The 19,004-nt window shown below is 35.6% G+C and overlaps 3 non-coding genes and 1 pseudogene across 4 annotated transcripts in view; all 4 read right to left on the bottom strand.

Annotated features, from left to right (window-relative positions):
• Positions 1 to 308: 308 nt before the first annotated feature.
• On the bottom strand, positions 309 to 391 carry trnal-uag (transfer RNA leucine (anticodon UAG)). Its single transcript has one exon. It is a non-coding gene; the product is annotated as a tRNA-Leu (tRNA).
• Positions 392 to 873: 482 nt separating this feature from the next.
• trnal-aag (transfer RNA leucine (anticodon AAG)) lies at positions 874 to 955 on the bottom strand. Its single transcript has one exon. It is a non-coding gene; the product is annotated as a tRNA-Leu (tRNA).
• A 4,865-nt stretch (positions 956 to 5,820) lies between these two features.
• Positions 5,821 to 5,893, bottom strand: trnar-ucg (transfer RNA arginine (anticodon UCG)). The gene has a single exon. It is a non-coding gene; the product is annotated as a tRNA-Arg (tRNA).
• A 1,038-nt stretch (positions 5,894 to 6,931) lies between these two features.
• Positions 6,932 to 19,004, bottom strand: part of LOC147844866 (G2/M phase-specific E3 ubiquitin-protein ligase-like) — a 16,421-nt pseudogene continuing 4,348 nt past the window's right edge. The window contains exon 4 of the transcript XR_015483501.1: positions 6,932 to 7,135. The product of XR_015483501.1 is annotated as a G2/M phase-specific E3 ubiquitin-protein ligase-like, transcript variant X1 (transcript). The remainder of the gene's footprint in view (positions 7,136 to 19,004) is intronic.

Raw genomic sequence — 19,004 nt, 5'->3', positions numbered from 1 at the left:
TATTACTACTCTAATTGTGAATCTTTACTGTTCCTGTTTCAATAGGGTGCTCTTGCTAAAAGGGGCAATGGCAGAGAGAGCCTTCCAGTGCAGAATTTAAGATGCTGCAATCTAATCATGGGAAAGACACTTGCTCCTGAGCATATTCGAGCTTGGGGATGTGTTGCTGTCACACCAACGAGTCTGCCGTGAGTTTCAAAGAACACATTATACTGACTAGTTGCCAACTAAAATGTACTCTCTCATTTCCAGCGTTCACTGAGAACGCGCACACACTCAAGCAGTTTGTTTGTGTTTAAAACCACATCTGGTAGCAGTGGGATTCGAACCCACACCCCTCAAAGAGACTGGAGCCTAAATCCAGAGCCTTAGACCCCTTGGCCATGCTACCCTAGATATATCCATGCAGTGGATCTTTTTTCTGCCCAGTTTGACGGAAGCAGAACAGCAGAGAAGACGCCGAGCTTCCTAGTGAAGCCCTTCAACTTTGGCCAAGGAGTCTACATTTGGATGTGAGCTGAAGCGTGCAGTATCACTTTGCAAGTCTGTTTGCTCAAGCAGAGAGGTCATTCTCAAGCATCCTAAAAGGACTGCCTGGCAGCGTATGGGATTCGAACCCACGCCCACGAAGAGACTGGAGTCTAAATCCAGCGTCTTAGATCCCTTGGCTACGCTATCTCAGATGACTCCATGCAGTGGTCCCTTTTCTGCCCAATTTTACAGAAGCAGAGAGGACGCCGAGCTTCCTAGTGAAGACCGTCAACATTGGCCAAGGAGTCTACGTTTGGATGTGAGCGGAAGCACGCAGTATTACTTTGCAAGTCTGTTTGCTAAAGCAGAGAGGTCATTCTCAAGCATCCTAAAAGGACTGCCTAGCAGCAGTGGGATTCGAACCCACGCCCCCGAAGAGACTGGAGCCTTAATCCAGCGCCTTAGACCGCTCGGCCACGCTACCTTGCCACCTGTTTCCCTGAGCAGTTTTCGCACCAACTTGTTTCAAGGAGCGCAACAGCACTGGGAAATCAGTTGAATTCGGCCATGCATTGCTGGAGCTCCTCCACAAAGAAAGAAAACTGCTTAATACCAGCTTAGGAAGCACTCCCACCTTCCTGTCAACCACAGTTCTGTCTCTATTTGTGCACACCTCAAGCCATTTGAAGTCTACTCCAAACGGCAGCCAGCTGCCATGCATTTAAGCACCTGATTACAAGGTAACTGTTATTTTACAAAAGAGAGAAAGTTACTGATTCCATCACAGCAGACCCCACATTGTTGTTGTTATTATATTCAAATCCAGTTATAGAGTATTACTATTCTAATTGTGAATCTTTACTGTTCCTGTTTCAATAGGGTGCTCTTGCTAAAAGGGGCAATGGCAGAGAGAGACTTCCAGATGCTGCAATCTAATCGTGGGAAAGACACTTGCTCCCGTTCAGATTCAAGCTTGGGGATGTGTTGCTTTCACTACGACGAGTCTGCCGTGAGTTTCAAAGAACACATTATACTGACTAGTTGCCAACTTAAATGTACTCTCTCATTTCCAGCAATCACTGAGAACGCGCACACACTCAAGCAGTTTGTTTGTGTTTAAAACCACATCTGGCAGCGGTGGGATTCGAACCGATTCGAGACTGGAGCCTAAATCCAGCGCCTTAGACCCCTTGGCCACGCTACCCTAGATATATCCATGCAGTGGTCCCTTTTCTGCCCAATTTTATATAATAATTTCATTTCATTTTCAATTTTAGCAGATATTTTGCGAACAGTGTTTTAAAATGAAATTGTTAATCTGATTTTCATTTTCATTTCCAATGTTTATTTGATTTATTTAAAATTGGCAGGATTTACCTTCCAAACACATCAAGTTCAACTGGAGAAAGAAATGATGATCTCTTTTTTTAAAGATGTTGCCATCGTCACTCGTAATATCTGTGCTCCATTGATAATGCCTTTTTATAGTCATGGTGTGCACGCTTAAAGAGCCCATATTATACATGAAATAGGGTCATATCTTGGTTGTAAGGGTCTCCAACAACAGTCTAATATGCATGCAAAGTCAAAAAACACTTTCATGGTCTTATAATCTGCATTTTTTTTTACCTAATTATCCCAGCGACTCCTGTATGAATCGTCCAGTGATTCATTTGTTCCCAAACCCCTCCTTAGCGCAAAGCTAATCTGCGCTGATTGGACCGATGACAGCCTGTCACGATTGGTCGACTGCCTTCAGTCAGACAATGAAATGCCCAATAGCTAATCAGCAATATAAAAGTAATCACAGTTCATACGCGCTCCATAGTGTAGGCGTGGATTTTTGCTGCCACATACACACACACACACCTCTGGACGACAACGCTCCCGCTTCCGCCCGCACCCGCCAGGTTTTAGCCTGAACCCGACCGCTCCCGCTTATATTTAGAATTTCTTGTCCCGGTGCCCGAACCGCCCCGTTTTCTGCCCGCCGCGCCCGATCCCGCTAAAGAGCGGGGGAGAACATAACCGAAAATCACCCAGCAAAACAGTCCAGAGACAGCCAGACAGAGCTCGCTCGCTCTCTCTCTCTCTCTCTCTCTCTCTCTCATACGCGCGCACTAACACATACACACAAGCGCCAAGCAGACACACAGGCAGGCAAAGCTCTGTCTCATTCGCATAGCAATATCCACGATATTGCTAGACAGCCCGCTCCCGTCCCAAATTATACCTGTTACCGACCGCTCCCGCGATTGATTCGGAAATTTATTCCCGCGGCTGTCCCCACGCCAGATTTCTGCGGCGCGCCAATAAATTTCCATTTGCAGACCTCTACCACGGAGCTCCGTAAACAAACAGCACGCGTTGCGTTTTTAACGTGACTTTGCACGCGATAAGAGAATATAGCCAGTTAACCTGATACAGTACACTCGGTTACAAGTAACAAATCACAACTAAATACATTTGCAAGCTAGAGTCAACGAGGCAACTTTAATCGCACGTACTTACATTTGAGAAATGGAGGAAGAAACTCATCCTGACGTCCATTAGTAAGTAACTCTTTACTGATCCTTACTTTAACAAACGCAGATGAAGTATTCTTTGTAGCCTGTAGTTTCCAGAAGTTTCCAACTGCTTGGTTATAATGCTGAGGTTTCATCTCTGGGTAGAGAATCGATAATGTCCATCTGCAGTGTGACTTCAATCGACCGGCATGTTTGTGTGCGTGTGTTTGTGGGGGTGTGTGTGTGTCTGGGTTACTGCGTCAGAGGGCGGGGCCTCAGGTTTGAAATCTCCCGGGTTTGCGCGCGCACGTGAATAACTTGGTTTCGTTCGTACGTCATGGCGAAACACCTAATGAATCGGTATCAAGGCGACTCGTTTGAAGCACTATGAGTCGACTCTTTTATAGATGAATCAACCGTTTTAAACACTGTATTCTTACAGATTTAAGCCTTAGCTGGATACTTCACTTCACTTAGAGCTGTGTTACACACTACATGGAGGGGAATTTTCAAAAACCCATAATATGGGCTCTTTAACTTTGACTTGGTCTACTCAAAGTTGATTGACCTAACTCAGATCAGCTATTCTGAAACCGAAAACTCTGGGTTTTTAATCTCTCGGTAAATCAACTCAGAGTTCAAGTTTAAACTCTGAGTTGTTTGAACCTTCTTACTGAAACAGGCCCCAGATTTATATGTAAGCACCATTTTTGTGTTTGTACGCAGTCTATACTCTGTAGGCACAATGTAGGATTCAAAATGGCCTTTCACGCTATGGATCTCGTTACCCTTTTAGTCATAACAGGTAATTTGCTTGAAAATAAAGGAAGTTAATAACACACAAACATATCTCAGCTACTGTGTCTCTTCCATCAAACATCGCTCCCAACTTGAAGTGAGACATTAAAGACCAACCCAGGTGGGACTTGAACCCACAATTCCCAGCTCCGGAGGCTGATGCCTTATCCATTAGGCCATTGGGCCACATCACTAATATTTTATCAAGGATCTCTTGTATGCCTTCTCTAGGCTGTTTTTTACTGCCTGTGAACTGTAATATGCGTCCAGGGAGTTGCTGACGCACGTAACAAAAACAACATGAACAAAAAGTAAATTGGACCAGTTTCACAGAATCTTTTTGTGGCACTGCAGTGTGCTCTTTCAGGGCTCGTTGGTCTAGTGGTATGATTCTTGCTGTGGGTGTGAGAGGTCCCAGGTTCAAATCCTGAAAGAGCCCTATGTCTGTCACAGAAAAAGAAGTGATGCTTTGGCATTTCTGTGTAAATTGTAGCAGCTTTTGCTGTGACTTTGGTTAACGAACATTTAGTGGATTTCTGATCTAAATTAGTCTAACATGTACAATTATACAGACAAAAAAGGAGCAGCAATGATTCGGTTGTTAGATTTGTTTATGGATCTTGAACAACCCACCAGCTTTATATGTAAGCACCATTTTTGTGTTTGTACGCAGTTTCTTCGCTGTAAGCACCATGCAGGATTCAAAATGGCCTTTTGCGTCAGGTATCTCGTTACCCTTTTAGTCATAACAGGTAATATGCATGACAGTAAAGGCAGTTAATGACACGCAAACACATCTTAAGAAGATTTTCACAGCTACTGTGTTTCATCCACAAAATATTGATCCTAACTTGAAGTGAGACCTTCAAAAACAACCCAGGTGGGACTTAAACCCACAATCCCGAGCTCCGGAGGCTGATGCCTTATCCATTAGGCCACTGGGCCATGTCACTAGTCTTCTATCAAGGATCTCTTGTATGCCTTCAACAAGATGCCACTGCATGGAAAACTGCACTTTAGGATCTCGATGCCAGTTTGCATTCCGTCAAATAAGAACTAATGGACAAACATTTTCTTTGTGAAATTGTTCATATTCGTGTCTCATCAGTCCTGGGGTATGGTTCTAGCATATAGTACGACTGGTCTTGAGAGTTTCGAATTCCAGTCAAGGCCACTCTCATTAACTTGAAATCACAACCTTTCTGCAGCTATTTTCTTGTTTGCATTTTATCACCATCTACCTAACATGAGACTGTTATTTGAGAGCCACGGGGTACTTGAAGTCAAGATCTCCATTTCCAGAGCTTAGCGGAACCTTTTAGGTTTGTAACGTGACAGTGAGATTCAAGCAAGATTGGATGAATCTTAATTAAAGTGTACAGCAAGTCTGAGAATTCGAAGCTAACTATTGTCCTCAGACACCTAAGCTTTGAGTAGACAAGTCAGGATTTTTTCACACAACTTAAATGTAACCCAACAAACACAACCCAAACATGACCTGAATGCACAATCCCCAGCTTTGAATGGTTATGCCTTATCCATTAGGCCACTGGGCCAATACTAGCATTTGCTATATCTGTTGTATGACTCAAGAAGTATAAAGGGACTAAGCCGACAAGAAAATGAATGAATGAATGACTTAAGAAGTTCTTGTAACTCAGAAACAGCACTTTAGGATCCCCATTGCTTTCAGACGATCTGTTGTGTACACCTAATGACAAAACAGCTTCTCTAAAGAGTTTTCCATTGTCATGTCTTTTTGACCTAAGGCACATGTGTCAAACTCAGTTCCAAAAGGGCCGCAGCTCAGCACAGTTTAGTTCCAACCCTAATTAAACACACCTGATCAAACTAATTGAGTCCTTCAGGCTTGTTTGAAACCTACAGGTAAGTGTTTTGGAGCAGGGTTGGAACTAAACTGTGCAAGGCTTCGGCCCTTTTGGAACTGAGTTTGACACCCCTGACTTAGGGGTATGAACCTAGCTTTTTGAAGATCACACTGGATTGTGCTGCAAAGCCAACTTAAAAGCAACTGCATCAAAGACAACCCAGGTGGGACTTGAACCCACAATCCCCAACTTCGAAGGCTGGTGCCTTATCCATTAGGCCACTGGGCCATATTTTACAGACTGTGAACTGTAATATGTCTCCAGGGAGTTGCTGACGAACGTAACAAAAACAACATGAACAAAAAGTAGATTGGACCAGTTTCAAAGAATTTTTTTGTGGCACTGCAGGGTGCTTCTTCAGGGCTCGTTGGTCTAGGTGTATGATACACGCTTAGGGTGCAAATCCTGGATGAGCCCTACGTCTGACACAGAAAAAGCAGTGGAGTGGTGCTGTGCTGTCTATGGTGTTTCTATGTTAATTGTAGCACCTTCAGCTGTCATTTCAGTTAATGAACATGTAGTAATGCACTTCTGATCTAAATCAGTCTAACTTGTACAATTACACCGACAAAAAAAAAAGCATCCTATAGGATTTCTTTGAAGCAATCTAGTTTGAATTTTGATCATATTTTGGAACCATATAGGATTGTTTTGTAGTACAATACATAAAAATCCTTTAGGATAGTTTCTACAATATTTTAATTAGATCCAATTCATATCTTAATTAATAAATGCTTTTCTATCCGCTAGTTAAGTGGTGACGTGTTGGTGACGTATGCAATGCTGTTTCCCTGTCCAAGCTGCCACTCATTTGAGTTGAGAACTCATTCTTTTATGATTACTTTTTATTCATATCACACAGTAAAGTTAATTGTATGTCATAGTCATAGCCCACCCAGCAATAGTTCGTCGAAAAGACGTCGAAAAGACGACATTGTCAGACGTCCAAACAACGTGGAAAACAGGTGGGAAAGTGAAAGACGAAACTACGTCTTTTTAACGTCGTCGAAAAGACGTAATTGTAAGACGTCCAAACAACGTGGAAAACAGGCGGGAAAGTGAAAGTTGAAAAGACGTCTTTTTCATGTCGTCGAAAAGACGTAATTGTAAGACGTCCAAACAACGTGGAAAACAGGTGGGAAAGTGAAAGGTGAAAAGACGTCTTTTTCATGTCGTCGAAAATACGTCAATTTTAAGTCGAAATCTGGTTGTGAGAAATACCTTTATAAACGTTTTAGAAAATTCACATAATTCAGAAATTCAACATTTTGTTTAAAAAATATTATTTATTAGCCTAATATTTGCAGACAAAAGTAATGACAAAACATGTATTGGTCAATTTAACATTAACAACAACAAAAGCATCAGATAGTGTTTTCAGCTCTGCGTCTGCCACCGCCAGACCGTACAGGTGATCTCTCACGGCCCTGTAAATTCCGTGGCTGTTGTGTCGCAGTTTGGCTGCACCTGCTATAACAAAGAAAAACTCTGTTTTAGTTGATATAATGCTCATCCTTATGTGTTATTTTGAGAAAATTAACGTGACATTCAAATAATAAATGCTATTTTGACTGCATGATACACACGTTTTTGTTTAAGGACACATTTCAGTTAATTTAACCATACTTTTTATTGTATTATTATTTATTTTTAAGAAATGGAAAGAGATGGCAAAATACACACATCCTACTCAAGAAAAAGTGATACTGATGCTTAAAACAACTCTGGTAAAAGTTGAAGTAGCCTACTGACTGCACTTTTGTAGTCAAATATGGCCTCAAACACGTAATAAAAAAAGTTTCTATTACTACCTGTTTTTCATGCAGGTAACTAGACTCACATCCAGGCCCGGCGCCAGGAATCAGAACTGAGGGGGCATTTTAAATCCATAGGGGGGCACTAGACCTGGTGGCTGATTTTGGTCTCTCTTGTTCCTTTCATTTAGGCTATTTATTCACATTTATTATTACTTTACTTTGTTACTGACTTAAGGCAGTATTATACGTTTTAATAGTGATATTAATATGCACACTGTCGCTATTACAGGCATATGAATGTTTAAAGTTTTAGGTAAAGACGTCAAATTATGCCCACACATGCAATCTGACCCACGATCAGACTATTCGTATAACCGGTAAATAAATATAAATCAGCTAACTGAGTCATCCCGCTTTACGGAGCCTATTATCCAACCAACATCAGTGTTAGGGAAAAGCTAAATGTTACCCTAATGTCATTCAAAACAATTACTTCGTTACATTTTAAGGCATTAGTGTAGCCAGAAAAATACCTAAAAAATATGCCTAAATTCAGTTATTACCGTGAAAATTTGTTTGGCACGGATAACAGGCAACTTAATAGGCTATAAAACTTTTTTCATCATTTTAAATGTAAAAATAAAGATTTATCTTAGGCTATCGTAAGTGTATTTTTTTTCGTGATATTGTCTGCTTGTCATTTGTAAACCATCATAAACCATTAGGTTACTAGGCCTACCCGTCATTTTATTTATTAATTTATAATAAATTAACATTTTTAGTTATTTAAACTTTAATAACTTGTTTTCAGGTTATTTTTATTTTAGGGCCATGAGCTACAAGTCAAAACAAATTCGATATGCTGTAATATATTTAATGTTGTTTAATTTTGTATAAGCAAATAGCAGTATAGCCTTAATTACATATTTGTAAAAGATTGTGAGAGGTTTCTCGGTTGATCCGCGGTAATTGCACTTAAGCACTATATACCTATTCCATTTATAACACTGCAAACTTGACTTCGCAGGCTGGTCATCTTTAAATGCAAAAGGCATTTATTATACCTAGACTGCTGCTGCATAATGGGATGTTTCTCTACACAACTGTAAAAGTGCGCTTTTTAGCAATGTCAAAATGAAAGCAAACATTCAAAGGGCTATGCGTTTTGTCAATTTTAGCTTAATTGTAGTCATAGTAATAATAATATTAATGAATAAATTAAAATATTATTTATAGTGTAGCCTACTGTGGGACTGTGCAGTGAACTATTTATTTTTATGAAAACATTTTATTAGGCTACATCTTCCCGAACAACTAATGTGAAAATGACTGGCAGTTGAGTCTCTGCTAAAATGTATTTAACAGCAAATTTCTTCTGCGTTTCTTCCTTTTAGAGCTCAAGAGAGTTGTGTTTAAAGATTTAGTTGACCAAAACATGTAATTAATTAAGCTGATCATCTCATGTCACCCACTTTTCTCCCTTGTGAGTTGAGTGCGCCTCCATCGCCGTGTCCACGTTTTATTTTCGGGCGCACCTGACCTGACGCGGGGACCGGATCTCTGGACTATAGGACTAGCTTTAATCTCACAATTTTCATAATTTAATTGCTATATATATATATATCATATATTTTAAAATATTTAAATGTGTGTTCTAAAGGTTGGAACGACGGGAGAGTTTGTAATTAATGACAGAAAGAATTTAAAGTTTTTACTTAGCCCCCTATGCCCTATTCATTTAGAACAATATAACATTCAAACATTGAATGATTAAAAATAAAAAAAGCATTAAGATCATCTCTCTTAGGTGTAATTTGCTTTTTACCTATTTTTACAGTTTAGTTTTAGCGATCTTCATATTTACAGTTGTGCTCCCTTTGCAGTGCACTTTAACACTGATGTCATTTTGAACATAGCCTTAGGTTAAAGCTATAGGTGACCTATTATTTAAAAGCGGAATTTATGTTACATCTCCAAAGCTTGTGAAAACAAAAAGCATACGTGAATTCTTTTGATTTATATAGGTTATTTATTAAATATCTGTATGACACGGGCCTGCCGGTTAGAACTTTCTGCTCTGGTTTACAAGTGTCAAATTGTAAAAGTAGACTTTTCTAAAAATAAATAAACAATACCCTACTTATTATTATTATTATTATTATTATTATTATTATTATTAATAGTACTACTACTAATAATAATAACAACAACAAGAAGAAGAATCTCCATCATCATCATTAATATTATTATAAAAAACAAATTTAATTTCTAATACACAAAAATAAAAATAATAGTTATTATCATCATGGTCATTATTATTATTATTATTATTAAATTATTATTTTTTAATTTCCTAATATATAATAAATATTAAATTTCATTTTATAATAAATCGCCTAGTATTTATTTATTCATATGATTTATTTGCAGAATCTGGGGGCAACACAACTAATTTATACATGCACCTTTAACGCACCTACTTGATGTTTAACTCTGGGTGGGTCGCCGGTAGATAAGATCAATAGCCATAAATCCGCAATGCATACTCTCATTTTAAAAATCACGCGACCATCATCTTACAATTTTAAATAATAAATAATCTTATTTATTAAAACGAGTGATTAAGCAATGCAGCGCCATTAATAAGCCTAGCCAACTGCAGAGAAACAAAGCAACCATTGCGGCATCCGCAGTGATTACTTTTTCCGAAGTTCAGCTCTTCTTTTTTGCACTTGTTTATTATGCGTTTATTGTTAAAAAATCAATAATGAATAGGCCGACTAGAGTGTATTCTGTGTGTGTGCGTATGTTATCACTGAACAGAAAGTTGCTTTGTCTGTCTGGCAATATTTCGGCTTTTAATCGAATGAAAAGTTAATTTAGATGAGCCAATATTTAAAAAAAAAATGCAGTAAAGTAACTTTGACATGAGGCCACATCGAATCTGGGGTCTGATCTCATCTCGTTCTCTCTCGCTGTCATCCAGACACTTGATACAGACGCCACACAGTCCCAAAACGGTACCAGCTGACAGGTAGAATAGCTGAAGCTTTTGCGAAATCTGTCAAAATACAGCGCTGAAATTAACAGGCATATGTCTTTGAGCCAAAAAAGTCTTTCTGTAGGATATGTAAAAACGCAAGAGCCAGTGTAGAAGTTGTGTCGCCTAATAATTATATTTATTCTAATAAAATGAAAACCAAAATAAACAATTCATTGCATTTTTTGTTTGATAAAAATATACAGAAACGAAAAAAAAATCAAAGGGTGGCTAGTTTTTATTAATGTGTTTTAATATTAATAAAAATATGCTCAGCCTATTTAAGCTTAATGGTTACACCGCCAATAAATGTCTCAGTCATTTAAAACATGCAATTCATAACACACCAGCAGGGCTGCGTTTCTCAAACAACTCACCACTGCAATCATACGATGCATTGTTTGGGGAAAGAACTATGTAGTGACGAATGTTTCCCAAAATTCTCTGTCGCTTACCCATCTCTTGAACCACGTTAGTTATAGCGTAAAAGGCCCATATGTTTTAAACGGGGAGAAACTACTTTTTTAAAAGAAGAACCCCATCATTTATTTGTGCAAATAATATTGTTTTACAAGCACGCATTTAAAATAAAATACTAAAAATATTAGTTTTGCCAAAAACATGCACTCGCTTTTTATATTAACTGACATATATATTAATGCCACATATAGATCCAATGTTTCCTTTACTAATAATATTAAGAATGTGACATATACTAAATCAAATCACTTACAAAAGCTAACACGTATTCTATATTCATATATTAATCATATGAATAAATGAATAATGAGGCTGTTTATTATAAAATGTATTTTTTATTATATATTAGGAAATGAAAAAAATCCTAATTTAATCATAATATTAATAATACCAATGATGATCATGATGAGGATGATGATGTCTGAAAGATAACATTATTAGCGTGAAAAACAAATTTTATATATATATATATATATATATATATATATATATATATATATATATATATATATATATATATATATTAGCAATAAACTGTAGTATGGTTCAAAAACATATTTTTACTATAGTTTTTTCATGCGAGTAGCTTACAGTTGTTACGTCAATGGCAGAAAATATATTTCAGTTCAGTAGAAAACTTATTTCTCCTTTGTATTATAGTATCAATTAAAAAAATGCAGATTTCCTTTATGTCTCACATTCATATTTTTTATTTCCTGCTCTCCATCTTAATTTTATGAGTCACCAGAATCTCTTGATTACACCCAAAGTTCTGCTGATAATTTTTTTTTTTGCAAGCATTCACTTTAATAGGTCAATAACAGATTATTAATATCCAATTAAAGATCATTTCACCAAGCTCATACCACAGTGCTAAAAAACATGATGCGTTTGATTTATACAACTAACAATCTCCCTAATAGAGCATGTGCTGACTACTGACAATTTGTAAAGGTAAAAAATAATATAAGTACTGTTCAGTAACACTCTTTTTACTAATATGGTTCAAGTATAATTGAATAAGACTCCCAATTTATGAATAGTTAACTGGTAATCTGGAACCTTCAACCTTCATTAAAATCTAAATTGTTAAAAAAGTTATATTACTGAATAAAAAAAGTTAATATATGGACAACTAGTATACATTTGTCTTCTTTTGATACACAATTTTAAACATGTGGTCAAAAACTTATCTTAATTAATGGCTTAAAATTATCTTTTATATTTTTTGGTAGGCCAGAGAAAAAGTTGGCAGGACAAGTAAAAATCTTTTCCTGGCCACACCAGGCCAGTAGAAAAAAATCTTAAGTGTTGAGCCCTGTTGACTAATTCTCATTCTCATTAAAATTCAAATTTGCATGGTTTTAAGACAATTACTTTGGAATATATTCATATATATATATTTAACCAACAAACCAACCTTTTTCCATTTGGAAAATAACAGTTATTATTAGTTCTTATATACATTTTAAATAGCCTACATAGCCTAATCTACAAATCAAACAAAGCCAAATATTTTAGGATAACTTCGCACCAAACTGATGCTTTCATTTCAGCTTATAAAACATGTATGCAAATTAATACAGTATCACATGTAAATAACAAAATTGTTATATCCTTAGCCTATATTTAACAAAAAGTATAGGTTCGAAGCCTTATGGTTCATTGTCATTATCTTTCACTATACTCAGCGCGCGCGCACATGAACCGCAAGTAAGACAGAGGAAATAGGCTTATAAGACATAATTAAGACATAAACTTTAAACTAATGACTTCTATTAAAAATGTTGACAGGTTTTGTAATATTATAACAGCGGAGCATTAATTGAATGCATTTTTTCCCTAAAGCAATCTATTTGAGCTAGCCTAATATTTTTTAATTGATGGAAGAAAAAAAACACGATTGGAAAAACAGTCTATGCCGATTCTTAAAAAGCATTCAGTCAATGTTTTTGTTTTTGTAATCTTAATTTGTCATTTAAGTAAAAAGGTTTAGAGCAGGATTTATTTTATTATTTTTGTTAGTTAATTCAGTTTTTCTGTGCTGCTAAAAACACTGCAGGTGCGTGATGCTCCTTCTGTATGCTGTTTGCATATTAAAAAAACCTAAATAAGTATTTTAAAATGCAATATTTAATGTGTCAGACAAAATAGGCACGTCAATTTTTTTTTATTAAATAATATTTTGATATTAATCTGTTAACGGTTAATATTGCTTAACAAGCGATTGTTGGTTGGCAAAATGAATCGAAATCAGCTTTCCTAGTTTGGCATAAATTGTATCTTAACTATTTGATCTATTATTTGACGGTCAGTTACCCTATCTACAAAAGAAACAAGAAGTGCTTCAACACAAAGTGCTGAATCGCCAAAACACCAAGATTATGCGCCAAGATTATGGCATGTAAAACGTTGTTCTCTTTATTAAACATTTATTTTTGAAATGTTACTAAAATGGTTTATAGCTAACTGAAATGTTCAGTTGTTGATATAACATATGGATGTTTTGTAATGTAAGTCAGTAATTGTAATGCGGCATCATAATGAACAAATATGCGCTAGTCATTGGCTTATATTAATAAGGAGTTCAAAAATGGTCACGTCCGTAACGCAAAATTGTGGTTGTTTAAAGCAAAGACCTGAGATGAGTTGGCGATCATAATTAGTATGGACATATGTTGGCTTTATATACAAAGTTTCATTTTATTTGTTATAATATTTATTCCACAATATAAACTTTTTCATTAAATCGTTACGGACGTGACACGTGACCGAAGCTGCGTGATGTCTTAAATATGTAGCTCATAAATCAAAAGGGCAGTAATGTTATGAAAAAGTAAGGGTAATTATTTATACTACAGACTCCAATCCTTCTGCAGAATGATTACTGTTAACATAAAGCATGGAAAAGGTGAGTCTTTAATCCCTTATTCTAAAGCACGAAATGTGGTTGGATTATAATGAAATTTACCATTGGCACAATCCTCATATTTCATGGATAAACAAACCAATTTCCTTAAAAATTCAACAAGAGCACATCATAACAATAAAATATAGACCTTAATGAGCAAATTTAAATAGGTTTTGTTATTTTGGTCAAAAGTTTATTTTTTCATGATAAGGTTGACATTTTCATGGAATTGCTCATATATATATCGCTATATCACTGTTGTAAAAGAAAGTTTTACCTACATATATATATATATATATATATATATATATATATATATATATATATATATATATATATATATATATATAATGTAGGTAAAACTTTATTTTACAACCCGCAAAGTACCGCGTAAGTACAGTGAAATTACCGTGTACTTTTCTGTACGTATTATACAAGTATAATGAACGTATGTGTAGGTATGTGTAGGTAAGGGAACAAACTGTAATGCTTGGGTAATAAGGGGGTAACAACCAGATATTCAGCATGAAATCTACCGCGTAAGTATAGTGAAATAACGGTGTACTTTTCTGTACATAAAATTAATGTTTGCGTAGGTACACTATATGTACAGAAAAGCACACCGTTATTTCACTGTACTTACGCGGTACTTTGCGGATGCTGTTGTTTTACTACAGTAATACCTTCAGATTCTGCGCTGCACACAGCAAACTCATTGGTGTTAAATTTCAAGTGTTGTGGTAATTCAGAGTAAAGTGTTAAAATTCTAGAGTTAGATAAAGGTAAAATAACCCTCTCAGCGTTAGAAGCTGATTTGCCTCCTTGTCACACAGAGTAACATATATTTACCTTTGTAGAAAACCCTTGTATTTGAGAAACTAATCAGAGTGTCTGAAATCTCGACACACCCTCATTCACCTGGCCCTTAAATTGGTCAATTAGTTTAGTCCACTAGACAGAGGGAATGACCACAAATAAGTGAATTCAGACACCTGCTGTTGAACACCTGCTGTTAACAAGCACAATCACTGAAGGAATAAGAAATTGAAGGAAGAAATAAAACTACAGACACAGCCTCACACCAAACCAGCTGAATTAAAACAGAGGATTAAACAACTCCATTAAATAATAGCATAAGCAGCTTCACTGATTACAGTTTGACTTCATTTCTGTAAGAATATTTTTTTATTAAAATATTTCATTGGACCTCACCATCATAGAGATCAGTGGCTGCTTATTTGAGTTCTTGAAGCTTTACTCTTTTATCCTAATGTTCCTCTGACTGCTATAGCCGTGTTTCTAAAACTCATTAGCTATAGCAAGAAAGGTCAAGAGAAACTATACTGTTTATGCTTAATTGTTATGGATTTAATTTCAGATGTTTATTAAGTTGATTCATTAAAATATGCAAATATAGTTGTGTTAAAGCTGCATGGGACAATACTACTGGCAGTCTGCTGCTCTTAATAGAAAATTCAACAAACAATTAGGATGCAATTAATAATTAGAGTGTCATGCACTAAACATTCAAGCTCCAGTTTGCTCTCTATGACACACAGGCATCAAGAATCAGGACATGAACCTCAACCGTGGTTGCTAAAAAAAAAAAAAAAGCTGCATAGTTCATGCCGCAATGCATGCTGGGTGCCAGCATAGTACAAAGCTCCCAGCATGCATTGCAGCATGAATAAATTATGCAGCTTTATGTTCTTACAATCTCTTTCTTTTCCTTTATTTTGTGTTGTGTTTGGGAGGTGATATTTCAGTAGTGTTTTTTTTTTACTTGATTTTTATTTTTTTGTTTGTCACCATCATTGAGATTCAAAGACTAATTGTTGATGTCTGTGTGTTTTTAAGTTCTGCCAAAGATCAAACATTCTCATTGTAAATATTGTTTTTATTTTATTGGAGCTTCAGTGGTTTCATTTATGTATATTATTTATTTCTCACACATAACTAATATGATATTAAATTAGAAAACAAGTAGGAAAGGATGGCTCTGTTGTCATTAATAACCTCTTCAGTCTGACACTTTAATTTTCATTTGGCTTTCCATGCTATATGTTTAAATAGTGTAATTAACACTATCTATAGCAGCCAAAATAAAAGACATTTATAGTAAGAAGTTGAAGAGCCCGACTAAAGCAGACTCTGTCCTCCATCATGGTGACTTCAAATGAACAACGGAAATTTCATGAAGAGTTTTTGTTCACATGACAGAAATAAAGTCAAAGGTCAGTAATAGGTGAAGCTCCATGATAAGTTGTTTAATGTGATGAGTTTTTTTTAAAGATGTTGAAAAATAACATTTTTTATTGTGTAATTTGTTTTATTTTTATTGATTATTATTTTATTTAGAGTTTTTTTTTTCTCAGTTGATTTCATCTTTGGTTTTGGCTTGTGTTTTTCTGTCCTTCAGTGATTCTGCTTGTTAACAGTTGTTCATCAACAATTCTCAATCCTCCTTTAATTAGACATTTTATTTTCTCATTAACTTCATCACTGTCTAAGTGTTCAGCCCTCTGTAGTGAGGACACTCACTAGTGAGGATTTTGCTCTGGAATTTAAGGCTTACGTGTGTTCGAATGAAAAATTCAGACTATGGGATTTGTTTTTAACAGAAATATTCTGGAAACTGAATTTACGAATGTAAAATGTTGAAAACAGCAGATTACTGGCAACCACTGCTGCCAGTATTTTGACATACATTTAACAGATATTTTACACAATAAGAGTTTGCTAATTAACACTCTGGGTGTTAAAAATTTTAACACTTTCAAAAGTGTTATTTTAACACTTATAGTGGTTCCCATATAAACACTGAGGTAGTGTTAATTTTAACTCTAAGGTAGTTAAATCTACCAAATCTAAAATTTGCAGTGTGAGATCGATAAAAAATACAGACTGTTGAATGTGCTTTTAACAGAAATATTCTGTAAACTGAATTTATGAATGTTAAAAACAGCAGATTACTGGCAACCACAGCTGCTGGTATTTTTCCGTAAAATCTAAAAAAGAAAAAAAAAAAAAGAAAAACAGCAAAACGGTTTTTGTGTCACCATTGTGGAGGATGATAGCGTCTGTGTTCAAGTCTGAGATGAACTGAGAATATTTGATGTTATGCTGTATCTTCTTTTGTTTAAAGGTAACTGTGTAGTTACTAATGCAGTCAAAATCTGTTTGCTAATTGCAATCACACATGAAAACATTATTGCATCTAAAGATTTTACATTTTTGTGTACTAAGCTATGATTTTGTAAAATAAACATTGTATCAGTTCATGAAATATGGTTATTTTTGTAAATTTATACAGTTATATAAAACTTCCATGTTTTTCACAGAAAGATTCTGGCAACCACAGCTGCTGGTATTTTATCGGAAATTTAACAGATATTTTACACAATAAGAGTTTGCTAATTAACACTCTCTTGGTGTTGACAATGTTAACACTTTCAAAAGTGTTATTTTTAACACTTATAGTGGTTCCCATATAAACTCTGAGGGAGTGTTAATTTTAACTCCAAGGTAGTTAAATCTACTATCTAAAATTTGCAGTGTGTGCGTACAAGGTTTCCCTATCCACGAGAGCAAAAGTAGATTATGAGAGGCCTAACTTAAGTTTAACTTAACTTTTGTTTAACTGTTTTCTTGCAAGTGAAATGCTCAGTTTTTCCATTTACTCTTACTTTACGTCATGTAAATAGCAAATGCGCTTATGACAAGACACAACTGGCTCTTAAAAGGAATGGGAGATAAGACTCTGATTGGTTTATTCTTAAAACACACCTATAACTCATTAAGAAAATAAGCTCAACCCTTTTAAATCATGTGCCACGGCGCAAAGCGGATTTTTCCATTCTTAAAATAGCAAAAGTGGAATCTGACACGCCCCTTAAATCGTTTTGCGCCCAGTGCTTTGTGCATGGACCATCAAAATAGAGCCCCTAATGTTAAGCTATTAATTAGCGACCTCTTCTGGTTATATACGGGTATTGCATTTTATGTTAGAGTCCTTGGGCTCAATTTTGACGGTCTATGCTCAAAACGCAGGGCGCAAATGCTTTCAGGGCGTGTCAGGACGCGTTTTTGCTAATTTAAGGACAGGAAATCTGTCTTGCGCTTCGGCGCATGGTCTAAAAGGGTTGAGTTTATTTTCTTAATGAGTTATAGGTGTGTTTTGAGAATAAATCAATAAGAGTCTCATCTCCGATTCCCTTTAAGAGTCAGCTGCGTCGCGCCAAGAGCGCATTCGCTATTTACAGGACGCAAAGTAAGTCTAAGTGGAAAAACTGAGCATTTCACAAGCAAACAGTTAACAGTTTTTAACAGAAAACTGTTAAACAGAGCATCTACTGCGTGAGAATGAGAGATAATGGATCACTTTCACTTTCACTCTTGGATAGGGAAACCTTTACGCACAGACATCAATTAGCCTATAAATAATTTATACAGTTTGTTAAGCGCAAATATTTGTTTCAAAACTATTTCTAAATTCAGTTCTAATTTCCAGCAAACGAATAAATGAATAATAATAGCAAAATATGCTCAAAAACCTGAGTTATATCCTAAAACACATGCTTTGCCCCATATGGTCTAAAACTGGTCTGACAGGTGGGCAAATCTAAGCTTGTTTTTAATAAAACAAATATAAATATGGATATAATAAATAATACTGCTAATAATAATAACATTATACAAAATCAAATTGTTATGAATGAACTGAAAAAGCCTCCCGAGATGAAGACATAAAAGCAGTGGTTTTTCATATTTATGTAGGCTAGAAAATAATATGTTTTGTAATATTTTAATCCTTAATATTTATATCCTATATCTATTCTTATTATATCCTATATATATATATATATATATATATATATATATATATATATATATATCCTTAATATTTACATTTTTTCATATGTAAAGATATTTGCCTATTGCTCTTGAAGGATTCGGATTTCTGTTTTCCAGTCCATCTCATCATGGACCAACGTTTATCCTTTTCATCATCTTGTTTCTCAGTATTTAACTGTGAATTGATTTTAATTAATGAATAAGTTAACACATTGCTTAATATAAGAATGTTCAGTGCATTTGGCTGTCTCTTTATTTCAGGAGCCAGCAAACTAGGTCAGAGGTCATGGAGACCTT

Source organism: Danio rerio, chromosome 4, assembly GCF_052040795.2.
Source record: "Danio rerio strain M-AB ecotype USA chromosome 4, GRCz13ab, whole genome shotgun sequence".
Taxonomy (NCBI): Eukaryota; Metazoa; Chordata; class Actinopteri; order Cypriniformes; family Danionidae; genus Danio; species Danio rerio.
Note: the sequence above shows the minus strand (reverse complement) of the source record. Positions and strands in the feature narration are given on the sequence as shown.